Below are 17256 nucleotides of genomic sequence, written 5' to 3' on the forward strand. Positions count from 1 at the left end.
CCAGCTTGGACTACAGTTACAAGTGGAAGAATGAGAAAAGGTAACAAAATCCGTATAGCTGCTCTTCTTGAATGTGCTGGACCTCAAATGCTTAATACTTTATAGAGCACATTTCTATAGTAACAGACCATGTGAGGGAATGTAATACAACAGTTGCAAATCTCAAAAACATTCCACAGTGCTGAATAATTTTTATATTTGCTCTTATTTTTTTTCAAGAGTGATTTTTAATTTAATCCAATAATCCATCCATGCAGATTTTGTTTCCAAGTAGGAAAAAATATGCCAAGAACCAGAAGAAAACATTCAAGAAGGGAATGAATGCTTTGAAATTTTACTGTATGGGCTAAAATTTTACCAAACTCCTAAGATGTTGGTATTTATACCCAAACCTAAAACCAATGTAATCCATGATATATCTTCAAATCTAAGTATCTGATTTTTGATAAAACTTAAATTTGTACTAAAACACTTTTTAACTGGGCAAGTCTCTTCTATTTATGTGCCATCGAATTGCTTTAAAAAGCTTTCTGTTAAAATGGTCTGAAACAATATAAAAGCTTAAATGAATTATTTCATTAACTTAGCTGTAGTTTAATTTGCTTGTTACACAGAAATTCTAATAGAAAATCTTGTTTTCTTCATTCTGAACTTGCACATTATTCACTGTAGAAGGAGAACTAAAATTAATGGAAATGTAACCAAGGTAGAAAACATACAAAATCTGCCATTTTCCAGAGCAAGAGTGACACTTGAGTATTGTATAAAGTTATAAGACTACGACTGAAAGTAGAAAAGTATATCTTAATTCAGCCTGAATTTATCTGACAAAAGAGAAAATCAGTTATGACATAAAAGGACCAGCAAGAGTTACAAGCGGAAAAATTATTTAGAGCCTCACAAAAAGTATCACTACAAAAGCAATAACCCCAGGTCACACCTGTGGTAGATCACTGTTTTTTTTTTTTTCCTTAAAAGCATTTGCCTCCTTTTTATTTATTTTTTTAATGGGGACTTCAGAGGCAGTTGTTAAACTAAAAACATTCCTTTAGGTTTGGGATGCAACTAAAAATCAAAATCTTCCTCACTGTAGAGCAATATTACATTTCCCCCTTGCAGACTTATTTCATAAAAATGTCAGCTATTAAGTTAACATTATTTAAAGCGCTTTAGTTTGTACTTACTGAATGCAATCTAAGCTATATCCATAAAGGTCTGACATTGATCCCTGGTTGTATAAAACATGATACAGAGAGGCACTAAATAAATAATCTGTATACTGCTTCCAAAGCATCTCTATTTATCACTGCATTAATGATAAGGATCTGATTTAAAGGGAACCCTAGCGAGGGTCAAATCCGAGCACAAGTTGTAATATGATCTGCAAGAGTGCTGATAACCTGAAACAATATGAAGAAACCCTGGCAGATAAATAAAACAAACCAGTTGTCCATTAAACAGCTCAGAAAGAGGCCAACGAAGCTAAATATTGTTTTTTCTTTTAAAATTTGTTTAATTTTAAAAAGAACAGAAAAGCTACACCTAAAGATTGAGTCAGTCTAAGGCTAAAGAGAATAGTGAGGACTGATCTTTAAAAAACATACAGCCAACCATGAGAAAGTTAAGAAGTATTCTTGCATCTCTCAGAGACCAAGTATTACCACTAACCTCTAAAAATAATCAAAGGCAATTTTTTCCAAGGCATCATCAAATGTCTGATATGAACATCCCAGATTAAGAAAGAAAATTGTATTCTTAGTCTTAAATACATGAATTCTTTAAAATCTTATAATGCAAATAAAACTATCTCATGACTTATTGAAGGAAAATCTCATTAATCCCTTTTAACAATGCCAAAGGATACAAACTCCTGTAGAAAAACAGGGAAAAATGGTATTTGATCAGTGTCTGTCATAAATACATGAAAAAACCCAAAGTGTAAGTTGTCAGAGAGCCCTGTTTTAAGCTGCAGGCCCACGTGGAACCCCTGCTCAGGCTGCCGGGGGTTCATTGAGGTTGGTTTCCAATGTCATTTGGGCCATCAAACAAAACAATGACCAGCTCAGGACTGAAACTTGGGAAATTCCCATTCCAGGCCTTTCTGCTGTCCTCAAACCCCGTTATGCTTCAGCATGTGAAACTAAACAGATCCATTCTGATCTTTTGGTAGTTTATGTTATTTTTGTTGTTTGCATTTCAGCAAATAAGCAATATCCCACCACTTCAGGCATGGATTGAACAAACAAAATGCTCTTTGGCCTGAAGACCACACAGATGATGGGTCAGGGAAGGAAACCAAAGCACTGATAATTTCTCCAGACCTCATGGCCTTTTTTGCATTTAGAAAGAATCTCAACTAACAGTTAATAGCCTTTACTGACATTAGAACTGCTTTCTATAGCTTATTAAAAGCAGCTAATTTAAACAGAAGACATAGCAGAAAAAGCTTGCAATACTGGCACTGCATAAGGTTTGGTTCTACTGGACACAATATATTGTGCTCAGGTAGGTGCAGAAAACACTCAAATTTCATTCACTCTCTGCACACCACATTTTGCTTTGAGCAAAATTTCTTTCATCTTTAATTCTATGAGGCTTTACACAAATCAATGAAATAATCATATTCTAATTTTTCTGAAAGATCATGGAGGGAGGCTACATATATAGAAGAATATGTATTTGCTAAGCAAAAGTGAACATCTCCATGAAACTTTTTCCCTCTTCGTACTTCTTCTAATGATAATGAGAGCAATAATTAGTATAAAGGAGAAAGAAATTAGGCACTTACATAGAAAAAAAATATGTGAGTATTAGAAAATTTAAAGTCAGTATTGAAGAAAGAATTAGGAAACCAGGAAGGTTGTGAGCAATCAAAACCATTTAGAAGTGAAAGTACAAGAGAATGATAGAGAAATCAGAAGGGATCAGAGCACAATGAAGATGCATGTAATAAATGTTTGGAAAAAAAAATGTGTTTACATCTGTGCCTTCTTCTAACATGTGTTTGGTGGGTTTTTTTAATGTGTTTATTGCATTCTTGCCTGGATATTTAAGCACAGTGTGAAGAGATAAGAGATGAAGAGTATGAAGAGATGTTCATAACTAAGATATAAAAATGTTTCTGAAAAGCTGAATGAAGACTCTGGGCTACAAGATTCCCATTGCTCACCTTCAGTTATCATATACAGAAAATTATATTTCATCAGCACAGTGGCAGAAGCAGCATCTCTGGACAGCATTGCCAAGACCCAGACAATCCCCACTGAGAAAAACAAGTAGATGGATTATTTAATGAAGTGGGTTTGCTCTTAGGTTTCAAGTAGTTGCAGAATCATAATAATAAATCAATAAATACATAAATAAGTTCCTTTAGGACATATGTATGGGGAACAGGATTACAATATGCTAATAAATGAATTGCCAACTAGAACTTTGTTTAATGGGATCCTGTACCAAAAAGCCTGGATGGGAGAAGCTGGGCTTTTATACTACCCAAAGTTCTTGGTAAATATAATAGGAATTCAGTCACAGAAAGGTGAAAAAGAGATTCAAAGCAATAGAAGGCAAAGATGCAAGCTACCCTCATAATTCTGATCTTTATCATAATTATTAAAAATGTCACAGAATCCAAGGTTTCATCAATATAACAATTTTATTAAAACTATTGATAAAACTGTAAAGTAAAACTGATACCTCTGACACTATTTCAAATTACTTATATTGAAATGTTTTACCTTGCCTGTAGTTTTGCTTTATGCAATTCGTGCATTTGCTTAAGTTATAAAGGTGATGTTTTAGTTACTGGTTCTAATTCACTCTGAATTCTAACTCCTTTTTGGAACAGTCCTCCAGGTTGTACCACCAAGACATGTGGGCTGGGCTACTGCCCATTTAAAGTCAGTGACAGTGGAGCAGTTACTATATACTGGTGGCAACTGGGCTTCCTTAAGTGTATGTGCCTGACAGAATATTTTTATTTTTCTAAGTGTATATGATGTTGGAAAGAAAAGGAAGGTGCAGTTCTGAAAACAATTTCTCTGACAGTCAAATGCAATATGACAACTTGCTAGCAACAAGTTTTCTGGTGAGAGAGGAGTTAAGTTTGGTCCTTCTGCTGCATTATTCAGGTACCGAACAATTCACTCCATTCAAAAGAGATAAAAAAAATGGGGAGTTGCATTATTGGAACAGACAATTCTTTGTTTGCACCATAAAACGTACCAGGAAATTTTATTCAGGTTCTGCTCAGATTTACGCTCTGAGAAATGTGATTTAGGAAAAAAACTGTCTGTGAATGTTTCGGGCACATAACTTTTATGAAACCAGTGTTCTGCTGCCTGGAGTTGTGGCCTGGCTGTGTGAGACAAGCGCAGTGGGGCAAAGACAAACTGAAGCTTTCCTCCAAGGTCACTATTAATTACCCTTCTGTTCTGCCCACTCCTCATTTATCTTAAGTAAAATCATGTTAACAAGATGATTATACACCTATTTAAAGGAATAAATATATTGTCTGAAACTCCATTAGAACTGCCTGCTCAGGACTCTGACATGCTCTGCAGACACAAGCTGTGAGCAGCAGTTTCACAAAGCTCTGGTTTTCCAGGTTTTGTGCTGAAGCCTCCAACTGCTTCACTCACAAAACTGTTTGCAGTTCATTTTATTTCTATGAATAACTGCATCAAAATATCCAAAATAAATTTAATGAAAATAAACAGTTTTCATTTTAAAAACCTAAAAAAAATATTAGAATAGAGCATTTTAAGGCAGCTACCATAACAGTCAATATTTGTACATGATTCATGATCTTTTGGTCATAACGTGCTTTTTCATTTTAGAAGACTGCATCTCTAGGCAATTGCCTAGCTCTGATTTTGCAAATTGCTTTTAGTATGTATTTAGGCAGAACACACTGAAACTTCTCAATGTCTAAGGAAGCCAAAATGTTGCCTAGGGTCAATTATGTGATCACTCCCAAACTACTAAATATTACAAAATCTGAAGCAATCAAGGCTGCACTTAATCCCTAGCATATGAGGGATACCCTCACTAATTTTATAAGATTTATCTACCACCTGTAAATCGGAAGCCTGTTGCAGGGTAATTTACAATTACAGTGGTAATTGTACTGATAAAAAATGTGGCTGATATTCTGATATTCTCTGTGCCTCTGTGTGTGCACCGCTGTGGTCCTGGGGGCTGCAGCCCATAACGAGGGGTGTCCAAAACCCCCCCAAGCATTGCCAGGAGAGGGGCAGGCACAGGAAAGGCAGAAGCCTTTTCCCTCTCTGACAGTGTCTTTTATTCAATATCTGCCCTCCCTGGAATGCATCTCTATGGGATCCTAGAGGACAGTGTCCAGAACTTCAGCCAGTTTTTGAAGTTATTGTAGATAAATTCAGGTTCCATTTTTTCCATTAGCTGGCCATCCATCCACACAAAGGCTCCTAAAGAATGCAAACTGTGTCCCCTGATCTTGACTGCATGTACAGACCTGGATTTCCCCACCAATTATCACACTCCTCCATAAACACACCTATGATTTATGTTTATGGTCTTTTTGCTACTAGAGCTACAGCTTGCAGCAAAACCTCTGTCTGCAGCTGGATTTAGGAGTGCGCTGCACCTTTAGGAGTGTGCACCTGGTGAGAGCACTCACCAGTCTTGATGTCTACTGATAGAGGTGCCCACATTGACTCATATTTTCATAAGTGTTCATTTATTACTTTACCATTACTATGAGAATCAGGCCATAAAAAGCCTTGGACGATCCACTGAAGTAACACAGAAATATGGGTTCCAACAGGTCTTTTGCAATGACAAAAGATATTTGATATTAAATTCTATATTTAAGCTCAAGCAAAAGATATTCTTTTGAGATGCATCTAAGGAAAAGAGAGAAGATAACATGCATCCACAAAAATGGCAAAAAGAATGTCCTAATTATCTACATGCAGTGCATAGCTCCACCTCTTCCAGATCTTAGTGCCTGCTCCAGCAAATTTTCTTTTTTTTTTAATAATTAAAAAGAGGGTCCCACGTCTCCAGCCCAAGACAACTCCTTGAAGGTAAAAGTACATGCTCAAGAAAGGTAACCTGCACTTTCCAATTTTTTAAGGTATTGCAAGACATAGACTGATAAGAAGAAATACAGAATATTAATTTTGGATGGCCAAATCTATATTTTTCAATTACTGTAACATTCAGATAGATTCCAACAGCTGTCACTAAGCAAGTTGAACACTGCATCTCTCAAAAATGCTGCATATCATTGTTTAATGTTGCAATACTTGTGGTAGAAAGGAATTTAAATCATTAACCACCTCAAATAAATGTTGAATTATTTTATCAAAGACAACGGAGGCTTGTTTTCTACACAACCACAAATCTGACCTGCTGATGTTTACCAAGCAGCTACTTTGTGTTTTCTACACTGACAGAAATCCCATGTGTTCACACCGTGTCACAGCACAGAAGTAAGTCAGCCATGGATTAACTTCCATATGTTCTTTTAATTGATTTAACAAATATAGATAAGATAAAGATACTTATGTGGCATTGTAAAGAGCACAGACTAAGACCTGGTCACCTTCTGTGCCTCCCCAGCACAGACCTTTGTGGGCATTTCTTGTGAAAGGAGCTGAATTTACAGCACATTTACAGGAATTTAAGACGACACACAGGAGAGAGGAGGTTTTAGCTCCTTGATAAAATTAGTGTCACAAACTGAAAACTTTGAGAATACTGCCATAATTGCTTTCTTTACAGTTTAAAATAATACTAATGGTATGTTTCCAAGCCTAATTGCTATGATTTCACTTCTATAGGGATTTATAATCCATTTTAATCTCTCACAGAACACACCCAGTAAAGCAGAAATCAGCTTTCTAGACACACCAGAGAACTAGAAGCCATTAAAAGAATTTTTGCTGTCCCTTTGCAGATGACTCCCAGACTGCCTAGTTTTCAGACTGAGGCTCAGAATGGATGCAGGGGCTTGTTTCTCTTTGGTCATCCCACATTACATGCTGAGACAGTGACGATCTGTGGGAATTCACGAACCCGCTCGGAATTCTACATTTTATAAGAGAAAATGTCAGATGTGGTCAGCCTCCTACCCTTTTATGGCTCGCTTTTATTATTCACTCCTGCCTCTTACTGCCTATACCTCCTTAGCAAATGTTCAAAATTCTATTCAAATTGCAGAAGCCTACTTCCTCTGCAGAGAATAATACAGATTCAAAGGAGGACAAGTGTTGTTTATTAGCAATTATCATGAAAGTCCTTCCTGTAATTAACCTCAGCTTCATGGACACTACTATTTGCACTTCAGCTATCTCATAAACAGGGGCCACATTTCCATTATTGTTAGGGAAGATGAGTCATTGCAGAAGAATGCTTATCTCAAGTCAGTTTTAACTAGCTTTTGTCTGCATGACATATTAGTCAGCGGTACCTACAAGATTACAAGAAAGTCTGGATTTCAGCTTCTTTTAAAAGCCTCTTTCCTCTTCCCCTTCATAGATTCAGAATTCACCAGTAACAGCATAAAGGCTGAGAAGTTTATAAAATGCTCTTTTCAATTAAACCTACACTTTGTCTGTATGATCACTGAATCATAACCAAGAAGAATTCCAGATTCCAGCTAATGGGAGGTCCAAGACACTGAAAACCCCAACATTTGCTCTGTAGGCCATAAAGAGACAATGGTGAAGGATTTGTTTTAACAGTTTTCAAGGTCTCAAAGAGAGTTGAGCCACAAATCAGTGCAGTGATGTATGCCTTCTACTTGGTGAAAAAACTCCCAAACAACCCCCCACTTTATTCACAAGACACAGTCAAAAATGAAAAAAACAATGGCAATTCACATTTCTAGATTTTTGCTTTGCATTTTCCTTTTTATTTAGAATTGAACAGTCTCAGTATTAGGAGATGTAAATAAAAACATTTATCACATAGAACTTGAATGGATATCTCAGTTCTTTAAAATAAAAAGCCTAAAAATCTGATAGCTTCTCATGACCTAAAAATGCATGCAGGCCAAATTTCTGTCTCAGAACTACCTGCAGGTATTCACCACAAGACCTGGGCCCTTCTGAAGGGTATTCAAGAACATCTTTACATGTTTTACATAAACAGAAGGAGTAGAGAGTAAAGTTAAAGCTTTACTAACAATACAGCATTAAACAGCATAGTTGTGACTCACAATCCGAGTGCATCCTAAATTAAAACCTGATTCAAAGCGGCATAGCTAAATAAGCAAAGTACTTAAATGCAGACAGTCTACCAAGCAGAACTCCCGGAATAACAAAAACATTAATTAAGACTAACTGGACTTGAAATTCTTCCCATACTCACTGCTTTGAGTAATTTCATTTCAGATTCCCAAGTGCTAACTCAGAGAGCTACATCAAAGCCTGCAGAAATTTATGTAAACTGTGAGGTCAGAGATGAGAATATTCCTTTCCTTTATATTCAAGTTTACTGGGCATTTGTCATTTTATTGTTATTTTCCTCTTGTGGGAAATGCCAGGGAACAGCAAATGTGAAGAGCAGACCTGGGTTACTGCATGTAAAAGCATCCATATTTCTACATCCATTTTGCTACACTGGTAAGTTTTAGAAAAAAAATAAGTTTTTTCTATTTTTTAAGAATTTTTGAATGCTGTTGATACACATTACATTTGACCCTAATAAGGCTGAATGCCATTCCCTTGATGAGGTTTTTTCAATGTATACAGTGAAACAACTGCAGACATAAATTGTGTACGAGCTTGTTTTTTTTTCTTTCCCAGTGGGAGTGGCAACTGGAATCTGGACCTTTGCCACGTTGGTTGTGCAATTCAGATCACAGTACTTATAGAGACAGGATGGTCAGTGCACCAGCATACTAATGCAGCTGACTGCCAGACTGGCCTTTGTTAGTATTTTATAAATTAAAGTAAAACCACAGTTTAATGTCAGACCATTCCATGTAATTCTAGACGTGGAATATAACTTCTGGTCTCACCACCTACTTCTGAGTGATAGTTTTCTAAACTCACTGTAAGAGTTTTCAGCAGTGGCATTGGAGTTTTCAAATGTATTACAAAGAAAGAAAATATTCTTTTCTTTTTTTCCTCTGCAGCCCTTGAATATAGAACTCTATGGCTTTCTGTTGCGCATAAGAATTACCTAGCAGTTTGCTACAATCAGTTTGTGGTTAAGAAAAAAGAGAAATTAGCTTTGTAATAATATAACAAGCCTAAAAAAATGATCATTGCACTTGTATGGTTCATCCAGAGCATCAAACGTGATTTTTAGTCAATTCTCTTTCAGGAGCAACACACTGACATATTAAACAATTTTGATGATAATAGGAAATAAATCACAAACAATTGGACAACATGACATTATATTCCAGTATCACATCAAAAGTTAACAAACCCACTGTGTTCAGTTTTTATTTGCAATATTTTCATATTAATGAATCTTTTAGCATAAAATAAGCTTTCATGGAGAAAAGGGAAAAAAAACACATTAAAATATATGGACATTTTGGAAAGCTGCTATAAGAAGCTCCACATTTTCAGAGAAAAGGGAAATATTTTTAAAAGATGCATTACTAGTTTTGAAATAATTTCTCTTTTTGCATGTGCACTAGGAGTAGGAATAACTTTTCCAGCTTGAAGGTACAGGGATTATATTGAATTGCTTTCCCTTCTGCCCAGCCTTTAAAGCATACTTAATTATAACGAAATGGTACTTTGCTCTGTCAACAAGTTGTGAAGTCACTTGCTCAACCTTTTTCCTTTCATTCCCTCTGCTATTCCTCTTCTCCGGACCTGTTTAATTTTTGCATTTCCTGATTTTTATCTTGGGAAAACAAAAGGCAGCTGCACTAAGTTACATGAAACAGCAAAGTGACTCTGCTAGTTAGTGATTTGCAGGTTCTAAACAGTGAGTTGTGTGAAATGAAAAGGGGAGTGTCATGTTGCAAAAACTCTTTTCTCTCCCCTTTCTACAGCTGTATTTCTAATCAGCAGAAGATACATCTTGCTCGGAGTCAACCCCCTTTCTCCCTGCACATTCTTAACCTTCTATCTTATGCATGGATCACTGGTTAGCTTAGAAATGCACAGACACAAAAGGGGGAGCTGACATGTGAGGTTTGATGGCAATAATGGCTGTTTATAAGCCTAATCCATCACATTTAGTGGACACCTCCATTTTTGTCCCTCTGAAAAGGTATAAATAATAAAATGGTATAGCTTTGGCTCAGAGGTGCCTTGGTAAATATTTTAACTATTTACAAGATCACATCAATAACAAAAGAAGCATCTGTACCATCCATACAGAGGCCTCTGAATCATTAGAATAGTACCCAGATGGTTCTTACAATTTATCAACAATAAAATGTCTTCATGACAGAGCTTTTGTGACATCATTGATATTTTTATATGCCGCTGTTCAATAGTCCCAAAACTCTCATTCTTTTCCATAAGAACATCTCAGTAAATATTCTTTCTCAAGCGGGGAGAAGAAAAAAAAAGAAAAATCTTAATATAAGGATCCACAAGGTACATCCAGCTGCAATCTTCTCTCTAAATAATTCTCTCCTTCTCTCCAAAGAATCAAGATCCAGATTACTAATATCTGGAATATATCAAGGTTAGCAGTGTGTCAAATCCCTTGATAAACTCAAGCTGCAACTGGCTACTTGGACAGTAGCAGTTAACAGTTTTTCTTTGATTTTTCTTTATCCATATCACATCCAAACATCATAATGTCAGGAACAACACAGAGGAAAGGAAATTCAACAGTTACAAAATTAGTCTGATGCATTTCCTATTTGAGATCTAACAGGTCAGCTCTGGGGATAAAGTGAAGTTTATTCTGTTTCTTCTTAATGCAAAATACTTGCAAGAGGCAACACATAGGTATAGAAACAGTATGACAGGTCTTGGTTTATCTAGGCAGAGGTTTTGGATACCTGGGGTTAGGTGCCAAATCAAAACCAGGAATACACCAGCTGATTTTAGAAAAGGGCTGAACACCCACTTGTTAAATAAACCATAAGCTTAAAACGTCTCATATTGAGTCTTTAGTTTCATTGAGTGATAATAGCTGAAATTAATTTAAAAATTAACAAGATCACTTTCCAGTTTTTGATAATTTTATTAATTCATATTACAAATTGGTCTTAAAAAGTCTTGCATAAAGAATTTAGTAAATTCCATAATATTCCTTACAACATTGAAGTTTCAGTCACTAAGTTAAAAATGTCTCTTAAATGTTAATTCAAATGGCTCCAACTGTTGTTTTATGAAGTCTGTGCTCTGGCACTAAACCTTTTGTCACTAACTGATCAGAACCTTGATAAAATAGCTGAATTCCACCAGCCTAAAATGTACACTAGGACAAACATACATAAGAGAATGAAGGCCAACTCTAAAGAATACGATTTTATCTTTTTTTAAAAAAATCCCGCACTCACACTTTCTTAGAAAGATGTGAAAATGTGTAAAAGAATAATTCTAACAAAGAATAACAAAACTACATTTTCTCAAATTAGAAATACTTTTCAATAAAGTATGAACCCTTTCTCCTTCCAGGAGGTATGAAAAATGGCTTAGAAGTAAAGCAATTCAGAAGCATTCCTGAATATCAATGCTACCCCAATTCCAAAATTTGGTCAATAAAATTAACAGCCGTCCTTTGAATGCAATATCACACCTCTAAATGAGTTCAAGCTGGTGCTGTTATTGTCCAGTGGAATGTGAGATTTACATTTCACAGCTCCTCACCAAAGTAATGAATGAATCTGATCTCATAAACAAACAATTCCAGTTTCATGTTATTTCAATGGCCCTCCAACAATGTGTGCCTCCACAAAGAAAAATATTTATCATGTTTGTGCTCAGCTCCAATTGTAAATGGGACTGTAATAAAATGACACCATAAAAACCATTTTCACAGCTGAGTTTGCAATTTAATAAACAGATGCAAACAACAGTCTTTGGAGATCAACAGTTAAAACTAAATTAAGTAGAAGACTCCCCACATCACAACGGGTACAACTGGAATAGCCTCCAGCAACATGCAAGAGAGTCACAAGGTGTGGGTCCTTGGACTTTCCACAGGACCAGCCTTTGAAGTATATTATCATGACATCAATGCAAATCAGTGAGATTATTTCAAAGTAAAGCCAAAAGCACTTTGCTTTCTTTACATGATCCTAAGTACAAAATGATTACTCTGCAGGCACCAAATATTTTCACACATACTATATTTTCTTTGTGCTGGCCTATATAACGTACTAATCCATCCTTTTCCTTACTTTCAAAGAAAAGAAAGCCACCAGCATGCTTTTGCACTGTAAATGTTATAATTCATTCGAAAAATTTCAGATTTCAAAAATAACATTTGAACAATGTGCTGGATTTCATGCAGAGTTGTCAAAAGTGCACACAGTTCATGGAGTTTTCCTTGAAGTCAGTGGGAACAGTCCCCTGGACATATGTGAGAGTAGTTAATCTGAGCTCTTGAGAGTCAAACCTTTCAAAGAATCCACTGTCCTAAAGGTGACTGTGCACAGGACTAGACTGAAAATGTGTTTTAATGTGAGTCATTGAAGACATGCATTAGGATTACCATAAGTGGCCAGAGATTTCACCTTCTCTTCTCAGTAAATTTCAATCTTGGGATTCCCTAGAGCACAATGGCACCACATTAGATCAAGAGCAATCCAATCTGAAGGGATGTAGCCAGACAAGGGTCTAAATTCCCAATGAAATCTTGACAACCTGCCTGCTTTTTCTGGATTGCAATCTGGCTTCATGATTGTCAGCTTCGCTCTTGAACATGGATATAAAGCATTAATTGCAACTCAAGGTAACAGACCGTCACAACTGCATCTCTACAGTAAAACATTTACTTGGTTAAAGCAATAAGAAATACACACTGCCACCTGAAGCCCCCAGAGTAAAACACTGGCAAGGGCAGAACTTATATATATATAATAATAATAACTATTATAACAATATAACTAGCTCTGTGTTCCTATTGTTAATAGCTCCAAATGAGATGAACATTAGATTTTCATATTCCTTAGGTAAAAACGTACTCAGAAACCTTGTCACTTTGTCAGGTCCAGTGTGTGATAAAGTTCAGCCTAATATCTATTTCAGTATTTAGTGTCTCATTTATTAATAAGAAAACAAAGTGATAATATGCTTCCTCTCCCCTACCCCCCTCAAATAAGCCTCCCAATAAAGCAAGTTTTAATAAGATACTGTATTTCCTAACTCTGACTTGGCCAATGGTCCACACAAAGGTCTGCCGAAAAACAGACTCTAAATATAGTGTCAGGAAAGAAGAAATAGTCAGTGATATTGTTTGTCCTTGGCAGATACTTTGAATTAAGAATTAATTTGGTCTTTTTAATTGTTATGAAAATCCTCTGATATATGTACATTATATTTTGGTAGAAATAGTTCAATAGCTAAATTGAACACTGATAAGAGGTTCAGGAGAAACATCACCTGCAGAAGTTCAAAAGGTTTGAGGGGGTTCCTGCTCTAGGATAAAACATGAGCATCCCACCAATTTTGTCACAATAACCTTTGCTGAAAGAGTACAAGGGTAGAAAAATCAGTGACACAAAGCATTTTCAAATTCCTCACCTCACAAATTTTGTCTGCACACTTTTAATTGGGATAAATGAAATGAATTTTCAAAATCAAATGGTGAATCCTTCTCCCATTGATAAGAGGAAACTGCTGCAGTTATCGAACCAATGACATAATAATAAAACTAATTCTTAGTTTCAGGATTCTGCACATGCATTTAGGTCCACATTTAAGTCAAAATTATAAGATATCTCAAAAGTATAAATACCTTGAAATATATTAATATTTTGTACACAGCCTTGCTATGCTAACATACACATTCATTTTAGGGAAGTATTTGTGAAATATGTGCTACTCAAGGAGAGTATGAGTTAAAGGTTATGTAAAGGTGGCACAGAAAATGAGCTAATTGATGCTCCTCCAAAGTGCCAGCTATAGCAATTTTATCAGGATACTCTAACTATTTATAAACTGCAATTTTAAAAAGTCATTTAAGAACATGAACTTCAATGTCTTTGTAATTGAGAAACATCTCAGAAATTAATGATCACTTTTACGGTAGTGCACATCATAGAGCTCTAATCCCATCAGATGACATTTCCAACACTCAGAGTAGTAACTACTCCTCCCAAAACAAAGTTAGCTCACATTCCTTTAAAAATGAAATAAAGCTTAAAGAAATGGGCCCTGAACACAAATCTACAATGCTTGTAGGCATCCCTTCAGTGCACTCAGGCAGTCAGCTGAGCACAGCACACACTGCATTTTTAAGTCTCCTCAGGATACAGAAAAAAACAGGTAGCAAATTGCTTCTCAGGTGATTGTGCAGGCTCTGATCCAAAGCCCACTTACATAAACAGGAACATTCCCATTTACTTTAACAGGCTTTGGCCCATGCTCCAAGAAATGCACATTTTGCTTACATTCCAGCATTCCAGGTTAGCACAGCTCCACTTAATTATTAAACATCTGAGAAACAGTCAGACATTTCTGTGTAATAAAATTTCCAGTTACTAATCAGAAACTACTGATATGTTTTTTTCCTCATATGAAATGAATGCTCATGGCAGATGTAATATTGAATCTCTACATTTTGATGCTGGAGGTCTGTACTCAGTCTTGCTGGAATTAATGGGTGATTTTCTCCTTAAAACAGCATAGAAGGGGACTTGACTTCACCACAACTGAGCTATTCAGAGGGGTTTTTTTGTTTGAACTTGCACTATGCAAATGTATTATTGTCAAAAAGGGACATTTTATCAAACAAATTCAGCCTAGGTTGATGTGTGTTGTGTGCCAAACCTACAAAGCATGTGACTCTGACACAAGATGATCTCTACTAAGAGATATGGAACATTTACAGATCTGGAAGGTCCTACCTCAGTCATCATCATAGCAATCCATATCTAGATCAGACAAACTGTAAATGCAAATTGGTGCACAAATGTTTAACACCTGATATGATTTTTTATCTTTCATTCACTTTAACAATCACACATTTTAGTATTTCCAACAGCTGTTTGTAAAATATCCCACATATGACGATAAAACCTGATTTGGATGCAAAATTATTTTTATTCCAAATTAAATTTGGCCTTCACAAGCTCTTGCAGGCTTTCTAAATACTAAAACTGAAATGGAAAGCAAAACATAAAAAAGATGTCATCAATTACCCCACCCCTTCCTTAGTTTTGAACTCACCCTCTGTAGGATTGATATGAAGCAGAAAAAGAATTTAAGCAGGCTCTGGAGTACTAGCTGATAATGGTCCTGAAAGACTGACGCCCTGTCCCCTTCCCTGTGTGTGCAATCTGTTTTGATGACAAATTGAAGACACCTTTTTACTTCCACTGAGTTATCTTCACACTGTGGTGTTTGTCTGTCTCATGGTTATGTCAGCTCTCCACTGAGGGCTTGCCAGAAAGCTAACACTAAACACCTGTATCATGTCAAAAGAACTTGTCCTACATATTTAGCAGTTTCTAGGTATTGTTACACTAATTAAAGTCTTTTTCTCGCAGTAGATTGCTGTTGGAGACAGAATCACAGCCAAGGGCAGTATCAGCATATCCCTTCCAGGATCAAGCAAAAAAATTTCATCAAACTGCAGAATGGACAGACTTGTGCTCCAAGACATCAGCAATCAACATTTCCAAAACCCAAAATGATCAGATAAGTGATTTACAGTTTTTAGTATATGTACAAGACCAGTTGTATGAAATGTCTGAAGCTTTTAATGACAGAGGATTTGATCTCAAGAGAGTTTCATTCTTCATTCATGCTGTGCAAGCCCAGTGCTAATTTTGGGAATGGTAGGGTTGATCCAATAAAAGTTCCCTGTATTGACATCATGATAAAAGTGAGGTCATGATTTGACCCCTTCACTGTAATAAGGGTGGTAAACCCCTTACCAAAAAGCCCTATTAAAATAAACCTTAGAAAGGAGAAATATTCATCACAATAAAATGAAATAATGCAAATGTCTTAGTAAGGATTTTACCACAAGGCGTTCAATTAACAACTTAATAGCATCACTTGCTATAATTTGTTTTGAACACTGCACATAAGGATAAAAGTAGAAGGGAAAAGATAAAATTTCTTAGGGTTCATGGTCTTTTACAACTGCTAGATTCCTCAAGTGATGGTCAAGCATATTTCATGCTGTGGTTTATGCCTCAGTTTCCGAATGTGTAATCTAGGATGGCTAACAAATTATTTCTTAGAAATAGTTCTAAGCCTCTTCAGCATCTACATAAATTAAATTTGTATTGTTATTAGTTATCTACTAAAAATTATTCCTTTGTTTATTGCAAACATGGTTCAAATTACACAGCACATGAATCCATGTATGTTTTGTAACTTTAATTTACTGATTTTAGTAAAAACCTCCTTTGAAATTAAATTCTGCTATCCACTTTATTGCTCAGATTGTACTTTTCTTATGGCTATGTGTCTGCCAAATTCATCTAATCAACACCACAATCTAACTACAATTAAAGAGTGGGAGTATTTATAAATCCAATCTGTTGCATCAAAGAGGAAAGAATACAGGCATTACAGTATTCAGTAATAACAACCCAGCGGGAAATAAAATATCTGTTCTTGTAAAAATGTTTTCTTACTATTCCTTCCATAATTTCATTTACACCTTTCTTATGGGTGCACAGCCATGTTACCTTTAAAGGCATTTGCATATAAAAGTTTAAACTACAATATCAAAACAAAAGAACTTGGAAAGTCCATCATTCTGATACATTAAGCCAACAGAGAAAACCCTCACACAAGAGAAGGCACGTGCCTCCTGCCCATAAGGAAAGACCATGAATTGTGGCTTTTCTCCTGTCCAGATACATTGCACACTTCATCTACACCTGCCAGTGGACCACATCATGCTGGAAGCAGATTTCCTGCAGAGGTGGAGCTGGTGGGCAGGAGCAGGAGGAGCAGCCTGGCTCCTGCCCAGGAGTGCCCTGGCAGTGTGGCAGGCAGGGGCCAGGGCACAACAATTGTCACAGCTTCTCTTTTCATCTCAGCTTTTCGCACAAAGGGGCAGGGGCTGGCTGTGGGCTCAGCTGCCCATCTCCCCTGGGCTTGGGGGACCTCCAAGCAAGGTTCTGTTTGACCCTAGGGAGCAGGAAAATGAGGGGAA

The sequence above is a fragment of the Lonchura striata genome, chromosome 11 (assembly GCF_050655825.1).
Source record: "Lonchura striata isolate lonStrDom1 chromosome 11, ASM5065582v1, whole genome shotgun sequence".
Classification (NCBI taxonomy): domain Eukaryota; kingdom Metazoa; phylum Chordata; class Aves; order Passeriformes; family Estrildidae; genus Lonchura; species Lonchura striata.